We start from the raw sequence: 10137 nt of genomic DNA, 5'->3' as shown, positions 1-10137 counted from the left end.
TAGTTACAAAGTAAAACTACACAGTTATAAACAATAGCTGCCAAAATTTCATATAAATATTTTTATGCAGCAAAAAGAAATATGTTGCTGCTATACATTAACAGTACAAGGATAGCAATTCGCTACGCACCACTTTAGTGCGCTAGAGCAAATATTGGTACCTCGGTACAGTAAAGCATAGCTTCGCTATAATTTTGTAGCTATAAAGAATAAAACAATAATTATGTTTTAAAATTTTTGTTTAATTTTAAATTTAATCTAAAACATATAAAAATTATAGTGTCAAATTAAATTCGCAACTAAGTACCTACAGTTAGGGGATTCCCCTATTAAACTACTGCGCCGACCAAGGTACCTGATTTGTATTAGAGTTAACTAATTGGCATTAGCGGACGAGTCGTAGTGTTACCACCAGTGTCGTTTATGTTTAAGATGCGACAGTAATATTTTTTATTTGGGGAGCTGTCATTTGAAATCCATCAATCATCGTCATCCATCATACTCGTTCAGACTGAATCATTCGTCAGCGGGCAGTGAGCCGTGAGGACAAGCGTCTATAAACTAGGTATGCTTCAAACAAATCGAAAGCTTCAAGTGTTGTTGAACTGACATAATTTGCTTCTTGGCATCAATGACTATCATGTTTGCAGCAGATGAGTGACAAAGCTAATCGTTTGATAATACGGAATGGAGACAGAGTCTACTTTCAAAGCGTTACGTTTTCTTAATTATTCCATTGAAATTTGTGAGCTTTCTTAATTACCCATAGAAATTCGTGATTAATAAAATTGCTGCAATGTATTCACAGGTATTACAAGTACGTTGTATCGTTGATCTACGTCTTCTAATATCGCTAATTAGCCTTTGGTTGATACATTCGTTTCTTTACATAGGCTACAGTGTGTTCATTTAAGCTTGTTAGTACACCTAAAACATTTTAGTGTTTGTCATATAGCAAGCTCTTTTTTCTTCAGGTTGTGAATTACATAATCCTGAGTTTTATAAAAAGCTTGCAAAATCACAAGTAGTTAATCTTGTGTGCAAATTGGTGCCTGCATCACTTGTTTGAAGCTCACTGTTGATAACTTGTATCTTTTCTGGTCTCATTTTCTTGACGCATTGCATATTTTGTTTATAATAATTAAAGGTTTTTGAATTAGACATATAGCTGCTTATCAACTTAGAAGTACTTATTAGCTACTGTGTCATCTGAATTATGACCAAGGCAATAGGCAGCAATGCGTAGCACTTGGGCAAGTATTGTAGCTTACAAGGAAGTTATAAAGGAAGAGTTTTAGAAAAATTATAAGTAAAATCATTTTGTTGGAGTATTTTAAAACCATGATTGTTGAAATTCAATATCAATATTAGTTATTATTGGTTGTTTTGTTTCTTCTACATTCACTATATAAAGTTCAAGTCAGTCTTTTGAAACTGGCAATAAATACATGTATATTCATAGTTCTTTTTATCAGGATTATGGTAACATTATATATGCTAAACAATCCTTCAATACAGGATTACAGCAGACATTTTATGCCACTGTAACTAATCAATATTTGGTTCTTTCAAATTCTATGCGTAATGCACTAGCTAATTGTTATATTAGGTAATATAATTTACTGCCATCATTTTGCTACAAAATATGAGAGACGAAAGGTAAGCCTTGGCACCATTATTATTGTTATTCATTAATCTATGTTCATCATAATTGTGATAAAAGAAGGAAATATTTTTTAATTTTTTGGCCAACAAAAAGTTTGGTCTGTACTTCCTTGTGCTTTGTTTTGGGTGAAAAAACCAATTATACCCAGTAAAATGGCTTTTATTTTTGACAAAGTTTTCAAAAGCTTACATTTTTCCAGACAACGCAAAATTTGTGGTTCCATTATGTGTGTATAGCTATGCTTTCTACCCTAGGACACTTATGTATTCGCGGCATCTAACTTTTGCGTTTTCGCGGCAACAGCCTCTCGCGAAAATTTCATGAGCGAAACTAAACTATCATAACGAACGAGCGAAAACTCGAAAATAAATGGCTTTCTTCATTGATATTCACAATAAAATCGTCATATTAGAAATGCAGGCAATTTTCGTGTGGTTGGCTCATTGGGCAAGTTTTGCTAAACTCATTATAGCTAATACACCGACTGAGCAGCTTGGCAAAACAAATTAAGATAATAAATTTTTTTTGGAAAAGCCTAGACAAATGAAGAAAATGATGATATTAGTTTAGTCATTGAATTTGTAACTGATGAGGATGTCAGTCTGGTAGGGAAAGTCATAAAATTGAATAATTATTGTGGTGATGAATTTTATTACCAAGCAAAAGCAATAACAACCCGGGGCCATGGCCACCGCGGCACCGCGTGCTATAAATACTTGAATTCTAATATTGGTACAACATCAGTCACTGCGGCAGGGACCTTGACGCCATTGATAGTCCAGGAGACAAACTGCAGCAAGCGATCAAATTGCATTATTGATCTCGCCTACACATTTCTACCTGCGGTTCACAAATACAAACTACCGTACTTTTCGGACAATTAGCCGCTACTTTTTTCTGATGATTTGAGCCATGCGGCTTATAGGTAGGCCTACAAGGGTGCGGCTAATCACTGTGGCTTATTCTGTGGCTTTTTCTTTCACCGCTAGGGCGCACTAACGGGAATCTCCAATTAGTGCACTTCTAGCTGTGAAACAAAATACGAAACAATGCCTCACGGTACGGTACTGTCCCGTTAAGGCACGTTAGTTAATAAGCGATAATACGAAACTGTGCCATTCTGCACTGTTCCGTTTTAAATGGCAAAGTTGCTGCCGCGTTAAAAAGCAGTCTTTAGTTCTGCGGCCTATAGTAAGGTGCGGCTTATGTATTGTTTTATTATTGTTTTTGGAAAATAAAGCACATGTAGCTTATATAGAGGTGCGGTTTATAGTCCAAACAATACGGTAGTCCCAAATTGAAAAATATTTCGTACCAGTGAACTGGACCTGAGGAATCTAATGTTTGTTCCACTGCATTTATTTTCACATCACTATATTTTCGCACTCATCAGAGCTGCGAAATTAAGTTCCAGCGAAATTTTACTCTGTATGCTACTCACGAAACTAAATACTAGCGAAATATAAGTGTCCTAGGGTATGGATCTACGATAAACCATTAGTGTTTACCCGAAATATCTTTTTCTAGCTATTTGATGTGAAAATCCATTGTATTGAGAGGATGTAACCTACATGTTCTGCTATGAGAGCCGTATTGCCAAAAATTATTTTGTTCATTATTTTTTCTCAATGTGTATTGAGAAATACACACTGGTGTAATGGTGTACACCAGTGTGTGTATACCAGAAAACTGGTATACACACACTGGTGTACACCAGTGTGTGTATACCAGAAAACTGGTATACACCAGTTTTTCAAAGGTGAAAAGATGAAATTAATTATAATTATTTTATAATTGATTTAATAACTTTTTCATAATATCAATTTTAGTAAGCAGCAGAACTCAGTTGAATGAAGTCATAATTGGATTTAAAAAAATGTTCCGTTAAAGTACTTGTGGTATGAAGTTGTTTTAATAGGAAGACTGCTGCCATCATTTAAGGTGTTATCTAACATTAGTATTATAAACTTATTAAGAACATAAACTGGTTCACTAAAACTAAGCCACTCTCAGAGTTTTACTGATAGAGAATTTTGTAAAGTAAAATCCTTGTCTGTTACTGACGTAACAGTCAAGCTCAAAATGGATTCTACAATTCCTCAATTTTTCATGCAGCAGTAATAATTACATTTGAATTTTTTTGACTCACCAAGATCGCATTTCCAAAAGCAGCACTCAATCTGGCAACAACCACTATTAGCTGTGCCAAAGAATGCCCATTAGAAATCTACTAACGTGACAACAGCTTCAAAGCTTAGCTGTTTGTTCTACATAGGTCTCAGTTGCACAAACCAAATTGTCCCTTTATTGATAATGTGGCCAGGTGGAGGTACAATAGTTCTGCGATGATGCATATTGTTATTTATTGATAATGTGGCCAGGTGTAGGTACAATAGTTCTGTGATGATGCATGCGCTGTTACAATGTTTAAGAAGTTAATAATCTGGTCGGCTTCACTGGGATTTCACAATATTTTGTCATTTACCTTCCCAAATACCTGTTTTCATTATTTTTAAAGGAACTATGGTAGCTTTTACACGGAATTCACGAAGTTGCTCAAAAAATAGTTGGCAGTGACCTCGTATGAAGTGTGCACGTGTATACTTCGAGGACACATGCATATAATTGAAAATAGCTTTCATTTATATTTGTGGTTTGTAGATTATGGAATACTTTAGTAGTACATCTAGTGCCTCATTTTCATGTCGTTTACTTCATCTTGTTTCCATATGTTGGTAAATCTGGTGCGACTCAAAATTCTACTGTTATTTTCTACTGTCCTCTACCTATTGCACTCCATACAAATATACGTATCTGATTTTGATAGTATACCCATTCAGGTCTTCACACGAACAAGTGAGAGTAAGCCCTTTTACTATCTAGACTTATATAATTGAGCTGTTTGTTTTACACATTTGTTTCACATACATGTACTTTTCACATACATACACTTTTCACATATGTCTCACATTTTTTCATATAGTTTCACATAGTAACCGAAATAAGCCATCATTTTCTTTGACGTCATCACCCTGTTTGCACATGCGCTCGTCCACGAAAAAGCTGTCATCTTTGTAGAAAACAATCATCATTCTCTTGATTAATAGTATTTTTCAGTGTTGTTTTGATACTAAAATAAAAATTTGCAAACAAAAGCATTGTTTGCAATAATTAATTGTAGAAGCTTCGTGTTTTTAAAGATAAAAGTTGTCCATAAAGATGGACATCTGATTCCATCCTTGTCTGCGAGTGTTGTGAAACTATTTTATTTTTATAAATGAATGTACGTATGCAAGTGTTAGTGCTTGAGCAGAACATTCATGTATTGAACATCAACAGATACACTAACAATACACAGTTCACTAAAAAAAATCTTTTAAAAAATAGTGTTTAGCAATTATCGTAAAATTGGCAGGCAGAGCTCTTGTTTGCATTACAGGCTACTCCAAACTACTGAGACGATGCTCTATAAATATAAGAAAGAACCGCAGTAACTAAAAGTATTAACAATCGTTGCGAATACAGTCATACTTCAACTTACAAGCTTGATGCGTTCCGAGACTGAACTTGTATGTCAATTTACTCGCATGTTGGTGCAATTTATTTATATATAGAACAATTAAATATATATTTATTGGTTTCCATACTCTGTAAAATGCAAATAAAACACTCACAACAAGATATTGTAACAGAAAGAACATGTTGGTTATTGTCCTAACTTACCACATGCTTTCAAAAAGCAACAAATAAAATATACTGCAAGGAAATGTGTTAAATTAAAATGTAAAATTAAATACATACAATAGCAGCTAACGCTAGCATTTGCCAGAGAGATATATAAGTTATCCTTCATTACAACAGTTGACTTTGATAAATTTGGATTTTATCAGTCTTAAAAGACAAACTTAGAAGCAAATCTAAAAGCAAACTTTCATTTTTAACTTAACGTAATTAAAATTTCTTCGGCGTTCATAGTTTGAAGTTTCTCGCTAGCTAGCTAATTTTTCCTTTGTTTCGCTTTCACGACTAGCCGGCCGTTTTAAGATGAACCTATCTAAGGACGTTTGCCTTTGTCGCCCTTTCAACATGTTGCGATTAGGACGAACACAGGTGTCGTCACAAAGGTTTAATGCACGATCACTAGCCAACTTGTCCGAATGTCTATTTTTATAGTTTTGATAAATAGCAACAGCCTTTTCAAATAGCGTCGTTTCAGTTACGCTGTCACCGGCCAATTGTTTATCTTATATTCAATGCCTGAGCGGTCTCTCCATCAGCGGTGGTGAAGATCGCCGCGCCGTTTAGAAACTACGGTTAGTACTTTTGCGAGCTAAATGCCCTGAATATAATCATTCTGTTTGATAATTGTGGATGTATTTCTGTCATATTGCTGAGCTAGCTCAATCATGCATACACATTTCGCATATTTTTCAATAATTTTCCGTTTAATATCAATTGTTATCATTTGCTTTTTCTTTGCATTATTTTTCATTTTATTGGCAAACTTTCTGTCTACGCACAGTACTTTTAATTCACATAATTCTGCACTGAAAAGCGTGCACAAAAAAACGGTACAAAAGTATAACCTGTGCAGTTGAAAAATACAGATTGATGCTGTTGTCATAAAACACCTCCGGCATACTTGGCAACTGACTCATGTGCGCGTATTTCAAATATGGCTCGTATGTTAGTGCTAAATCTTGCTTAAAAGCTGGCTCGTATCTCAAGTTTCTCGTACGTTGGAGCACTCGTAAGTTGAAGTATTACTGTAATCATCTTCGGAGTCGACTCTAGATGTAGTCATACGTCAGCTTCATATAACTAGCAATGTTTCTTTGTGGTCTATTCCTTCTAAGGAAAGGAAGTACTAATACATGCAGTAATACTTCAACTTACGAGTGCTCCAACGTATGAGAAACTTGAGATACGAGCCAGCTTTTAAGCAAGTTTTAGCACTAACATATGAGCCATGTTTGAGATACGAGCACTTGAGTCAGTTGCCAAGTATGCCGGAGATGTTTTATGAGAACAGCATCACTCTGTATTTTTCAACTGCTCAGGTTATACTGTTGTTCTGTGTTTTTTGTGCACGATTTTCTGTGCAGAATTATGTGAATTAAACGTACTGTGCGTAGACCAAAAGTTTGCCAGTAAAATAAAAGATAATGCAAAGAAAAAGCAAATGATAACAATTGATATTAAACGGAAAAATATTGAAAAATATGCAAAATGTGTATGCGTGATTGAGCTAGCTCGGCAATATGACAGAAATACATTCATAATTATCAAACAGAAGGATTATATTCAGGGCATTTAGTTCGCAAAAGGACTAACCATAGTTTCTAAACGGTGCAACGATCTTCACGACCGCTGATGGCATTGGACAAACAATTGGCCGGTGACAGCGTAACTGAAACGATGCTATGTGAAAAGGCCGGCGCTATCTATCCAAACTGTTTAATAGACATTCGGACAAGCTGGCTAGTGGTCGTGCATTAACCATTTGTGACGACACCTGTGTTCGTCCTAATCGCAACATGTTGCAAGGGCGACAAAGGCAAACGTCCTTAGATAGGTTTATCTTGAAACGGCCGGCTAGTCGTGAAAGCGAAAAAAAGGAAAAATTGCTCGCTAACCAGCGAGAAACTTCAAACTATGAACGCCGAAGAAATTTTAATTACGTTTAGTTGAAAATGAAAGTTTGCTTTTAGGTTTGCTTCTAAGTTTGTCTTTTAACACTTTGATAAAATCCAAATTTATCAAAGTCAAATGTTGTAACGAAGGATAACTTATATCTCCCTTCCTGGCAAATGCGAGTGTTAACTGCTATTGTATGTATATAATTTTACATTTTAATTAATCACATTTCCTTGCATTATTTTTTATTTGTTGCTTTTTGAAAGCATGTAGTACGTAAGGACAATAACCAACATGTTCTTTCTGTTACAATATCTTGTTTTGAGTGTTTTATTTGCTTTTTTAGAGTATGGAAACCAATCAATATATATTTAATTGTTCTATATATAAATAAATTGCACCAACATGCGAGTCAATTGACATACGAGCTCAGTCTCGGAACGCATTAAGCTCGTAAGTTGAAGTATGGCTGTATTTCATATTTGGCTTCATATAGTACCTCTCATGTTTGACTTCATATAGTACCTCTTATACTTGGCTTTACATCGCATAACTCTGTATCTACCACAAAACTTCTTACCGATTAACTTTGAAATATATGTGTGAGGTATTCAAACGCCAGACCCTCAGTAGCTTGTCTATACTTCATTCCTACAAATTACATTAATACAAAATTTGGTTGCCCAATCGCTTCTTTGTTCCCACCAGATGTAGACGCCAGTCAGCAAGTTGAGTTTCAAGATGTCTCCATTCCATTTTGTGCAATGACCAAAGGTCAATACTTTTGTCCACTATTTATGTTCACATATATTGAAGACCAGTACGCCATTTCTGATTTGCCAGTAGAAAAGTTATATTCTTTATTTTCCTTCTGAAGTGCCTATTCGTTTATTTTCAATTCTTTTCTAGACATTCTCATCAATCAATATAAATCAACTTAAATTTCTATCATTCTCTTACTATTACTGTGAAATAAACTTATACATCTGTCCATAAACACAGGACATAGACACAGGAGTTAATACATGGATTATGATGCGTTTATGAGGGCGTTTATGGACAGATGTAAGTATATTTCAGAGTAATAGTGAGTAAGAAAATGATAGAAATTTAAGTTGATTCAGATTGATGAGAATGTCTAGAAAAGAATTAAAAAGAAATGAATAGGCACTTCAGAAGGAAAATGAAGAATACCCTACAGGATGAATTTATTCGCGGAATTAAATTTCACGCAAATTGCCTTTCTCATGCGTATTCGCGGACTCACTTATTCGCTGGTGAACACAATCACTCTCTATTAAGATAATTAACTCTATTGCGGCTAGCAAAAGAGTTAACTCTTCGCATGCGCACACTGCGTGTTTCTGTTTCTATTTAGCTTACAACTGCGAGTCGATCATGCTAAGCTATATATTTCTTGCTGCGCTCAAAGGTTTTCACGAGTATTCATCGATTTGGATTCCTTTGATGAACCAACAACTTGTGGTAAGTAATGAGTTTTTTTCAAAACCATTTACTAAATTAATAATTGAATTTTAATTTGGTTCTTCGGTAAAACGCAATATTTATTTTTTCTATCTTTACCGCTTAGTTATTCGTTTTAGTGAGAGAGTCCAATAATCTGCACGACCCATTTGCACTAAAGCTAATAAACGCAGACTGCGCAACGGTTGGTCATTTACCCCGGAAATAAGTAGAGTAAGCAGCTTTTTCATCATACCCGGAGGCACAATGACTGCAAGGGTGGTGGATGTCATTACTAGAAGATCACCAATCATTCAGGCAGGTCTTGAAATTGAGGTAGAAGTGATCGCAGCTGCTAACGAGGAGATTATATTTGTTTTAAAAAAGGAACAAAAATGCCTTTACGAGCACAAATTTTTGGCCAACCGGCAGAACTTTGCAATAGTAAGCCACGAGGAGAGTTCTGATGATAACTCCCTTACCAGCCATGTAGTAGCGAGAGAATCGCTTTTAACGTCTACCCAAAACAGTGACAGCGATATTGAGCTGCTATTACCAAAATAACTAGTCATGCAAAGAGCACCATTACACGCTAGTATTTACCGCCATATGGGCTAAACTGTTTTTATTTACTCCATTCATCGTTTGTAAAATTTTATTTGTATTTGAAATATTTTATTTGTACGCTCAAGTTTGTAATAAATTATACTAGAATTTCCCCTGTTATACAGCCCATGACCAAAGTGATATTGGAAAGAAGAAAGGGTACTGCTGGTTGAGAAATGCAATATTAGCAGTCAAATTGCACTGCAGTGCAATAAGATAACTGCAATGGTAGCTGCAATGATAGCTGTAATGTACTGGGTGTTATTATGTACAACAAACAGCAATAATGAAAGGAAAAGATTATATATTTATATCTTTCTCCTGCAATAGGAGAAAGTAATATTAGAAGTAAAATGGCAAGCTGCTGTGTAATATACACAGTTGGAAAGTTGGTTGTGTTGAATGTAGAATGGTTTTGATAGCGATCTGTAACAGAAAGCGAGCATCAGCATTCTTGTGTCTGAAAGTTTTCTGCAAACTGGCACAAAATAAAAAAATGTTCTCGTCATAAAGGGGCATTGTAGTTCAGCCCTAGCTTGTACCTAAGATGTAAAGATTTTTGGCTAACGTTCTCAATAATTTAATGAAACTTTCGGTAATTGGACAAAAAAACAGGCTGATAAACTGCGTACCACAATTTCGTACCTGTAAATCGGTCTACGCCTCAAACTGTCTACGTTTATTAAAGAAACCTTCGGATAAATAAATTTGAAGGATTATTCTTATAATTAAATCTTATAATAATTTTATAAAATCCAATAATT

General features: G+C 35.0%; 1 protein-coding gene across 4 annotated transcripts in view; it reads left to right on the top strand.

The window, feature by feature from the left end:
- Nucleotides 1–402: 402 nt before the first annotated feature.
- LOC137392602 (thyroid hormone receptor beta-like) overlaps nt 403–10137 on the top strand; it is a 95467-nt gene continuing 85732 nt past the window's right edge. For all 4 annotated transcript variants that reach the window (XM_068079021.1, XM_068079020.1, XM_068079023.1 and 1 more), the window contains exon 1: nt 403–565. The gene's annotated coding sequence lies outside the window, so the exon portion shown is untranslated. The remainder of the gene's footprint in view (nt 566–10137) is intronic.

Source organism: Watersipora subatra, chromosome 1 (genome assembly GCF_963576615.1).
Source record: "Watersipora subatra chromosome 1, tzWatSuba1.1, whole genome shotgun sequence".
Lineage (NCBI taxonomy): Eukaryota > Metazoa > Bryozoa > Gymnolaemata > Cheilostomatida > Watersiporidae > Watersipora > Watersipora subatra.
The sequence above is the reverse complement of the archived record's forward strand: the minus strand, read 5'-3'. Positions and strand labels throughout refer to the sequence as shown.